At 45.8% G+C, this 10,000-nt stretch overlaps 1 protein-coding gene across 2 annotated transcripts in view; it reads right to left on the bottom strand.

Moving 5' to 3' along the window:
- The window catches only part of LOC106576002 (disintegrin and metalloproteinase domain-containing protein 22), a 107,386-nt gene that overhangs the window by 68,114 nt on the left and 29,272 nt on the right, over nucleotides 1-10,000 (bottom strand). The window lies entirely within an intron of this gene.

Raw genomic sequence — 10,000 nt, 5'->3', positions numbered from 1 at the left:
GAAGAGAGAGAAACAGGAAGAGAGAGAAACAGAAGGGCCAGTCGGTCTGTGAATGCTTTCTCAGAAAAACTGGGCCTAAGATTCCCCATTGAGTTACATACTGCAGCCCCAATCTGGGACAGAGATATATGAGCTATACACACAGCACTGCAGTGGATAGCTGCCATCTTACCAGCTCCTGACCAATTATTTTATTTTGTGTTTTTTTACGCTGATCTTAACTTTTTTTAGTTCATCATTTTTGTATATAATATTTCCACCATCATTTCCTATAACTGAAAACATCTTCTGGACATCAGAACAGTGATCACTAACCTCAATTTAGATGAAGATTTCTACTTCACCGGGTCGGCAGCTGTGGATGTACTGCTCATTTCAAACCAGGCCCTAATCCCCGGGACACGGAAGAGGAACGGCTCAAGAGAGACAAATGAGTGGGCTCCCTGACGTAGCCGATGTAAGTAAGACCTTTAAACAGGTCAACATTCACAAGGCCACGGGGCCAGACGGATTACCAGGACACGTACTCAGAGCAGGCACTGACCAGTACTGGTACCCAGTGTATATAGCCAAGTTATCATGACTCAGTACTGGTACCCAGTGTATATAGCCAAGTTATCATGACCCATTGTGGATTTATTCTTTGTGTTATTATTGTTCTATTATTTCTCTCTGTATTGTTGGGAAGTCCGCATTTCACTGTTAGTCTACACCTGTTGTTTATGAAGAATGTGACTAATAAAATTGGATTTGATTTGACATCCGAACACTAGACAACAGGAAGGACAACCCAGACATAACACACACACAGTAACACACTGCCCTCTACCTACGCTGGTAAGTTCTTTATTGGTGTCAGTTGAGTTGTTAGGTGTTTGGTGCAACCATTAATGCTGCATCAGGGTGTTTTATGCTCTGCTGAGGTACTGTATCTATGGGAACGCCAGGCTCTACCCCAATATCAGACTCTGTACTTCCCTGGATGTTTATTAGTTGGAGCATCGGGAGTGACACTAAAATCTATAATCACACCAGCGCGCTGCACCTCAACAGACCCACTCCCAACATTGGCCCAGTGAGCAATCAATCACCTCCAACCGCCTGTCAGCACCCAATCAACAGCCAGTGCTGTGGTGGCGGGAATCATTTTTCCACTGACTAAGAGATGGAGTGTTTCAAAATGTATCATCTCGGGGGCATACAGAGACCAAGTAGAGGATTTTGTGTATAAAGAATCTGAAAGTGTGTGTCTGTATGTGTATGCACATGCGTATCTGTGTGTGTGTGTGTGTGTGTGTGTGTGTGTGTGTGTGTGTGTGTGTGTGTGTGTGTGTGTGTGTGTGTGAGATAGCGACACCAGTCACATGACCAAACCGACGCCAAACAGCTGGTCAGACACACACACTCTCTCTCTCTCTCTCTCACACACACACACACACACACACACACACACGTATTGGCAGAAACATCGACAAACAAGGAATAGGGGGAGAGTGAGGGAGGAATGGAGAGAAAGAAGAATGGAAAGAGAGAGGAATGGAGAGAGAAAGTGAGACAGAGAGAAGGGAAACTGGGTTTTAGATAACTAACAAACATTCTGTTACAGTAATACAAACAGCAAGGGAGAAGAGATAGAAAGGGGGAGAGGGAGAGAGAGAGAGAGAGGAGTAAGAGAGAGGAAAGAGGGATAGAAACGGGGAGTGAAAATAGACGGGGAGAGATGGATGGCAGAGATGAGCAGAGAAGAATAAAAAGCATAGGAACAGTGAAAGAGAGAGAAAGGTAGAGAGATCAGCCTCCTTATGCACATCTCACCATCCTTGTGTGTGTCCTCCAACCCCAAACCGTCCGACATTGAGACACACAGTTTACTTCTTTGTTCTGACAGGGTGTGTGTGTTTAAGATTCAGCTTCTGTGGTCTGTATCAGCCCCCATACTGAGTGGGGGCCTGGAGAGAGTGGCGTATGTATTGAGCCCGCATGGAGGACACACAGTGCCGTAATGGAGGACGCTGATAACAGATTTCAGCTTTAATTATTTTGGGATTTGAATAATTTATTGGACAGACAAAGACGCAAAGTCAGCTCTTTGCATTTGCCTTTCACCTACCCCCGCACACGCACACACACACACACACTAACACAAACAAAAAACACACATATCGTGGAGAAATTACAAGATTGTGTTAATAATACTGTTATTACATCAAATGTTGTTGTTTTGTTTGTGCCGGGAGGTACCAGGGTGGAGATGGTTCGGGTATGGATAATGATGAGAGGAACTTTGTTTTGGGGGCCAGACCCTGGTTTCTACACAATGAGAACAGTCTTTACAGCAGATACAGTCTGCTGTGAATTATTAGTATCTTTCATAAAAATCCTAACCGTGTGACCCATTCCATACATCTGTTATTTGTCATGAACATTCAGGAGGATGGACTTTACTATAAAATTCTGCTCAAATCCCCTTGTTGGGCTCTCAACGAATCACCTACAGGTGGGTCGTCGACCAGCTTCATTATTGCAATAATTAATCGAGAATAGTATCTAGTCATGGTAAGGGGTGAAATAAGTATAGCCAGTTATAATTGTAATGGTTTAGCAGATTATAAAAAATAAGATCAGTCTTTATGTGGCTAAAAGAAAAGGAATATAACATATACTGCTTACAGAAAACTCACTCTACATCCTTAGATGAAGTTGCGTGGAAAAAGGAATGGGGTGGTGAAATAATTTTTTGTCATGGACAGAGGAACTCAAAAGGTGTGATGATATTAACAAAAATGTCAATCTGAATGTGCAAATAGTCAGGAATGATCCGCAAGGCAGGTGGATCTTTTTGAATATGAAAGTGGACAAAAAATACATTTGGCTCATTAATCTATATGATCCAAATCAGGATGATCCATACTTCTTCGAAAACATTTATACCAATTTATTGAACTTACAGGCAACAAATGATCATATCATTATGGTAGGAGACTATAACACAGTGTATCAATGGACGGTAAAGGTAATCACTCTACAAACTATCATCACCTGGCCCTTAAGGAAATCACAAATATTATGGACACATTAGAAATAGTGGATATTTGGAGACTAAAAAACCCAGACCTAGTGAGATTTTCATGGAGGAGACTTAATCAAGCTAGGCGTCTTGACTACTTTCTTGTCTCTTTCATCAAAGGTTAAAAACGTTTTAATAGGAGACAGAATGCGATCAGATCATCATCTAATTGGCATTCACATAACTATTATAGATTTTCCACATGGACGGGGATATTGGAAATTTAATCAAAGTTTACTGCAGGACAATTTATTTTTAACTAAGACAAAATTATTTATAACTGAATTTTTCCAGTATAACATTGTCACAACTTCCGCCGAAGTGGGTTCCTCTCCTTGTTCGGGCGGCGTTCGGCGGTCGACGTCACCGGTCTTCTAGCCATCGCCGATGCACCTTTCATTTTCCATTTGTTTTGTTTTGTTTTCCCACACACCTGGTTTACATTTACCTCATTACTTGTCGTGTATTTAACCCTCTGTTCCCCCCATGTCTGTGTGTGAAATTGTTTATTGTTTTGTGTATGCGCACGTTAGACTGGTTGCGCTGGGTTATGTCAACCCGTATTGTGTTTAGTGTTCTTTGTGCCGTGTGTTTTGTTCGCATAAATAAAAGGCTCCGTTTGCTACCCAAATTCTGCTCTCCTGCGCCTGACTACCCTACAGCCAGTTACGCATGCCTAACAGAATTTCACACCCGAGTATGGAGTCAGCAGGAGCAGGTACCTATGGTAGCGGAGTCGAGGAGCGCGTCCAGGAGCACACGGCGTTGATTCACCATCTCGGCGCCGCCATGGACTGTGTCATCCAGACAATGGACCGCTGGGAGAGAAAGAGGGTTCCTCCAGCGCTCCCACCAGCACAACAGGGGTCTTCACTACTCACCCCCTCCACACCCGGTTCCAGTGGGATTCGTCTCGCACTTCCCAGGGAGTACGATGGGATGGCCGCACGCTGCCAGTGTTTCCTGCTGCAGCTGGATTTATATCTGGTGACCATCCACCCGGCTCCCTCAGGCCATGAGAAGGTGTCCGCCCTCGTCTCGTGCCTCTCGGGGAAAGCCCTGGAGTGGGCCAATGCTGTGTGGGGAGAAGGAGATGCGGCGCTGGATCACTTCGAGGATTTCACCTGCCGCTTCCGGGCAGTCTTCGACCACCCGCCTGAGGGTAGAGCGGCGGGTGAACGTCTATTCCACCTGAGGCAGGGGACGAGGAGCACGCAGGAGTTCGCGATGGACTTTCGGACCCTGGCCGCTGGCGCGGGATGGAACGACAGGGCCCTGATTGACCACTATCGTTGCAGTTTGCGCGAGGATGTCCGTCGGGAGTTGGCCTGCAGGGACACTACCCTCACCTTCGACCAGCTGGTGGACTTGTCCTTTCGGCTGGATAAGCTGCTGGCCATCCAGAGCGGGGTCTGTCGGTTCCATCCCCCAGCACACCCGCTCCGATGCCCATGGAGCTGGGAGGTGCTGCGCTCAGGGAGCCCTGAGGAAGTTCCGTCTCGTGCACCCTCTGTGGCCGCAGAGGTCACACTGCCGGTCGGTGCCGGGTTGGTTCCTCTGGGGGTCGAGGCAGCAGGCAGGGCACCCTGGCATCACCCCAGGTGAGAAGCACCATTCTCACCCAGAGCCCTCTGTTGCACACATGTTTTTGTTTGTTACTTTTCCTGAGTTTTCCCCGCATTCCCAGGATAAGGCGCTCGTCGATTCAGGCGCCCATAGTTTAGGGATCCCCATCGTTCCAGTGGCTATGCCTTTCCCAGTTCACGCCTTAGACAGTCAACCATTAGGGTCAGGGTTGATTAGGGAGGCCACCGCTCCTCTGGGCATGGTGACGCAGGGGGGTCACACGGAGAGAATCAGTCTCTTCCTCATTGACTCTACTGTGTTTCCCGTGGTGCTAGGCCTACCCTGGTTCGCTTGTCATGACCCCACTGTTTCATGGCAACGGAGGGCTCTCACGGGGTGGTCGTGAGAGTGCTCGGGGAGGTGTTTAGGGGTTTCCGTAGGTGCTACTACGGTGGAAAGTCCAGACCAGGTCTCCACCATGCGCATTCCCCCCAAATATGCCGATTTGGCTCTCGCCTTCTTTGACTCAATTACCACCCCATCGACAGGGGGATTGTGCGATAAATCTCCTGGTAGACGCCGCACTTCCCAGGAGTCACGTGTATCCCCTGTCACAGGCGGAGACGGCGGCTATGGAAACATATGTCTCTGAATCCCGGCGTCAGGGGTACATTCGGTCCTCCACTTCACCCGCCTCCTTGAGTTTCTTTTTCGTGAAGAAGAAGGAGGGAGGTCTGCGCCCGTGTATTGTCTACTGAGGCCTAAATCAGATAACTGTGAGGTACAGTTACCTGCTACCTCTTATCACCACGGCGATTGAGTCAATGCACATGGCGCGCTTCTTCACCAAACTAGATCTCAGGAGTGCTTACAACCTGGTGCGTATCAGGGAGGGAGACGAGTGGAAGACGGCGTTCAGTACGACCTCAGGGCATTATGAGTACCTCATCATGCCGTAAGGGGTTGACGAATGCTCCATCAGTCTTCCAAGCCTTTGTAGATGAGATTTTCAGGGACCTGCACGGGCAGGGTGTAGTGGTGTATATTGATGACATTCTGATATACTCCACTACACGCGCCGAGCATGTGTCCCTGGTACGCAGGGTGCTTGGTCAACTATTGGTGCATGACCTGTACGTCAAGGCTGAGAAATGCCTGTTCTTCCAACAGTCTGTCTCCTTCCTAGGGTACCGCATTTCCACCTCAGGGGTGGAGATGGAGAGTGACCGCATTTCAGCCGTGCGTAATTGGCCGACTCCCACCACGGTGAAGGAGGTGCAGCGGTTTCTAGGGTTTGCCAATTACTACCGGAGGTTTATCCGGGGTTTTGGTCAGGTAGCGGCTCCCATTACCTCACTGCTGAAGGGGGGACCGGTACGGTTGCAGTGGTCGGCTGAGGCGGACAGGGCTTTTGGTCACCTGAGGGCTCTGTTTACCTCGGCTCGTTTACCTCGGATCCCTCTTTGGCATTCATAGTGGAGGTGGACGTGTCCGAGGCTGGGATAGGAGCCGTGCTCTCTCAGCGCTCGGGTACGCCACCGAAGCTCCGCCCCTGTGACTTCTTCTCGAGGAAGCTCAGCCCGGCGGAGCGAAACTATGACGTGGGGGACCGGGAGCTGTTGGCTGTTGTCAAGGCCTTGAAGGCGTGGAGGCATTGGCTTGAGGGGGCTAAACACCCTTTTCTCATCTGGACTGACCACCGCAATCTGGAGTACATCTTGGCGGCGAGGAGACTGAACCCTCGCCAGGCAAGGTGGGCCATGTTTTTCACCTGTTTTGTTTTCACCCTTTCTTACAGACCAGGTTCCCAGAATGTGAAGGCAGAAGCACTGTCCCGGCTGTATGACACAGAGGAGCGGCCCATGGATCCCATCCCCATACTCCCAGCCTCCTGCCTGGTGGCGCCGGTAGTGTGGGAGCTGGACGCAGACATTGAGCAGGCGCAACGTGCAGAGCCCACTCCCCTCCAGTGTCCCGTTGGGCGTCTGTACATTCCGTCTGCTGTCCGTGACCGGCTGATCTATTGATCTATCTATTTAACTACTCCTATAGAAATGGTAGTCTGTCAGGAAGGTCTGATTTCTCTATTATTAAAACAAGACCCAGATGGCAAATATAAAGACCCAGTCTATCTAAAAAAACTGGAGGCCCCTTACACTTCAATGTTGTGATGCAAAAATACTAGCGAAATGCATTGCACTCAGAATTAAAAAGGGTTTTACCAGGTATTATTCCTCCTGATCAGACAGGTTTTTTACATGGACGATACATTGGAGATAATATACGACAACTACTAGAAATAATAGAACATCATGAAACATCTAAGAAGCCAGGCCTGGTTGTCATTGTAGTGTGTGTAGGTGGCAGGGAAGTCAGGTGCAGGAGAAACCAACTTGGTGTAACTGGAGTTGTTTAATATTTATAAAACAAACTCCACAAAACCAACATACATAAAAATAAACATGGGTAAACATGGGTAAACATTCTCCCATCAATGACGGCTAGAAGACCGGTGACGTCGACCGCCGAGCACCACCCGAACAAGGAGGGGCATCAACTTCGGCAGGAGTCATGACACTGGTATTTATAGCAGATTTTGAAAAGGCATTTGATAAAGTAAGACTGGATTTTATTTATAAATGCCTGGATTTTTTCAATTTCGGTGATTCTCTTATAAAATGGGCAAAAATAATGTATAGCAACCCCAGGTGTAAAATAGTAAATAACGGCTACTTCTCAGAGAGTTTTGAATTGTCAAGAGGAGTTAAACAAGGGTGTCCTCTGTCACCATATCTATTCGTTATGGCCATCGAAATGCTAGCTTTTAAAATCAGATCCAATAACAACATTAGAGGATTAGAAATCCAAGGCTTAAAAACAAAGGTGTCCATGTATGCCTATGACTCAAGTTTTATATTAAGTCTGCAAGCTAGATCCCTGCAATGTCTCATTGAAGATCTAGATAAGTTTTCTGTACTCTCTGGACTACAACCTAATTATGAGAAGTGATCAATATTACGTATTGGATCTTTAAAAATATTACTTTTCAAAGTATCTCTCTTTTTCAAACAAGCATTGCAGAGCTGGCTACAATTTCAATTTCATCCCCCTGAAAAGATAGAACAAATATTACAACAAATATTATGGCTGAACTCAAATGTGCTAGTTGATAAAATACCTGCAATTTTGGGAAAGATGTTTGAAAAGGGTATTTTGTTCTTAAATTGTATTGTAAATTGGAATGATAGAGTTATGTCTTCGTGGAGTTATCAGAATTGTACAGGAAGGTCTGCTCAATCCAAGAGTACAACCAATTGATTACAGCATTACCCTAAAAATGGAGGAGGCAGGTGGCAGCAGGAGGGGGTAGGAAACTGGTCTATCTGCCCAATATAAAGGATCAAAACTTGTGGAGGAATAAAAATAGCATAAATAGGAAAGTATACCAGTTTTATTTGAGGACCAGGATGTTGACAACTGCAAAAGATTGCAAAATAGTTGGGAAGAGATTTTTGATGTACCGATCCCATGGTACAAGGTGTATGAGGTGATATATAAAACAACGCAAGATTCAAGACTTTGTGCTTTTCAGCTAAAATTATTATATAGAATTCTTGCCACCAACAAAATGTTGAATATTTGGGGCATAAATTCATTGAAGCTCTGCAGATTTTGTTGTGAGGATACAGAATCAATAGATCAATATTTTGGTATTGCCCTCAGGTAGCCTGGTTCTGGAATGGCAAAAAATGCATAGCATTGATCTAAAATTTACCCTAGAAATAGTACTGTTAGGAGATCTGGAGAGACCGGGTCAGTCAATTACTAATATACTAATACTCTTAGTAAAAGTATTTATCTTCAACTCGCAATCTGTGGATTCTATTCGATTAGATAGATTGAAATTGGACGTTGAACATCACAGCATAGTTGAAAGATATATGTTTCGTAGAAATCCGAAGAGGGTGGCCAGCAGAGATAGGTGGGATGGGCTGAGGGAAACTGACGGTTGGGGTGTGGAATTTGAGACAAGTGGGAGTGGAGTTGCTGTGCGGGAGATAGAATGATGGTCAAAGATAAAAGTAAAAAATAAAGTAAAAATAAAACATAATAAAAAGTATGTTTGAATGACACTGAGAGACAGTGTTTTTACAGATAATGCTGGTTTGCCTGAGGCTGATGCCGTGTAGGTATTTGTACACATGCATATACACACACTCTCACTCAAATAAACACATACAAGAACACACACATACATGTAATAGTGCCAGACATGCACACAAACATATACAGTTGGCATTGCTGTTATGATTTTAGTTGTCCTTGATATCCTTTGTTTTTTTTGCTGTTTTCTTCCGTCTCTTTAGTTCATTCTCTCGGTTGTTGGTGCATTGGGGGTTCTTGGGGGTGGGGAACGGAATTAATTGTATTTTTTATTTTTATTCTTGGGGGGGCACTGTGGGAGGGGTCTCGAATGGTTGAGGAACAGCTATTGGGGAACTGGGGGGGGGGGGGGGTCTTGGAGAGTTCGGGTTCACGTTTTTTGGCCTGGTAGGAGATCTGTGCCCTTGAGCAGGGCATTGACCCTGGATGCTTCTGTGTGTCGCTCTGAATGGGAGTCTATTGGATGACTGGTATGGTGTAGTTGTTGAGCAGCTTCACTGCAAGTCTATTGTATATTTCGTATATTCAATCAAATAAAATAATAATTCATCGATGTTATTAATACGTTTTGAACAAAGTAATATCCTGATTGGTGATTGACCTTGTCTCTCCTCATTATTGATTAGAATTTCCACTACGCGCGCACACACACACACACACACACACACACACACACACACACACACACACACACACACACACACACACACACACACACACACACACACACATGCCCTAGGTTCCATTAGCATGTAATCCATCTCTCTAGGGTGTTGTAGGACTTGTGACAGCAAAAGACAGCATGCGGGATGATCAGAGAAAAAGGGAGGTTTCAGTAACAGAACGACAGAGAGAGGGAGGTTTCAGTAACAGAATGACAGAGAGAGGGAGGTTTCAGTAACAGAACGACAGAGAGAGGGAGGTTTCAGGAACAGAACGACAGAGAGAGGGAGGTTTCAGTAACAGAACGACAGAGAGAGGGAGGTTTCAGTAACAGAACGACAGAGAGAGGGAGGTTTCAGTAACAGAACGACAGAGAGAGGGAGGTTTCAGTAACAGAACGACAGAGAGAGAGGGAGGTTTCAGTAACAGAATGACAGAGAGAGGGAGGTTTCAGTAACAGACAGTAACACATCCTCCCACACACACATCAAACACTAGTATCTTGGTAAACAAACAACAACAAAAATTTAAAAAACACAG

The sequence above is a fragment of the Salmo salar genome, chromosome 02 (genome assembly GCF_965601325.2).
Source record: "Salmo salar chromosome 02, fSalSal1, whole genome shotgun sequence".
In the NCBI taxonomy this organism is placed as follows: Eukaryota; Metazoa; Chordata; class Actinopteri; order Salmoniformes; family Salmonidae; genus Salmo; species Salmo salar.
Note: the sequence above shows the minus strand (reverse complement) of the source record. Positions and strands in the feature narration are given on the sequence as shown.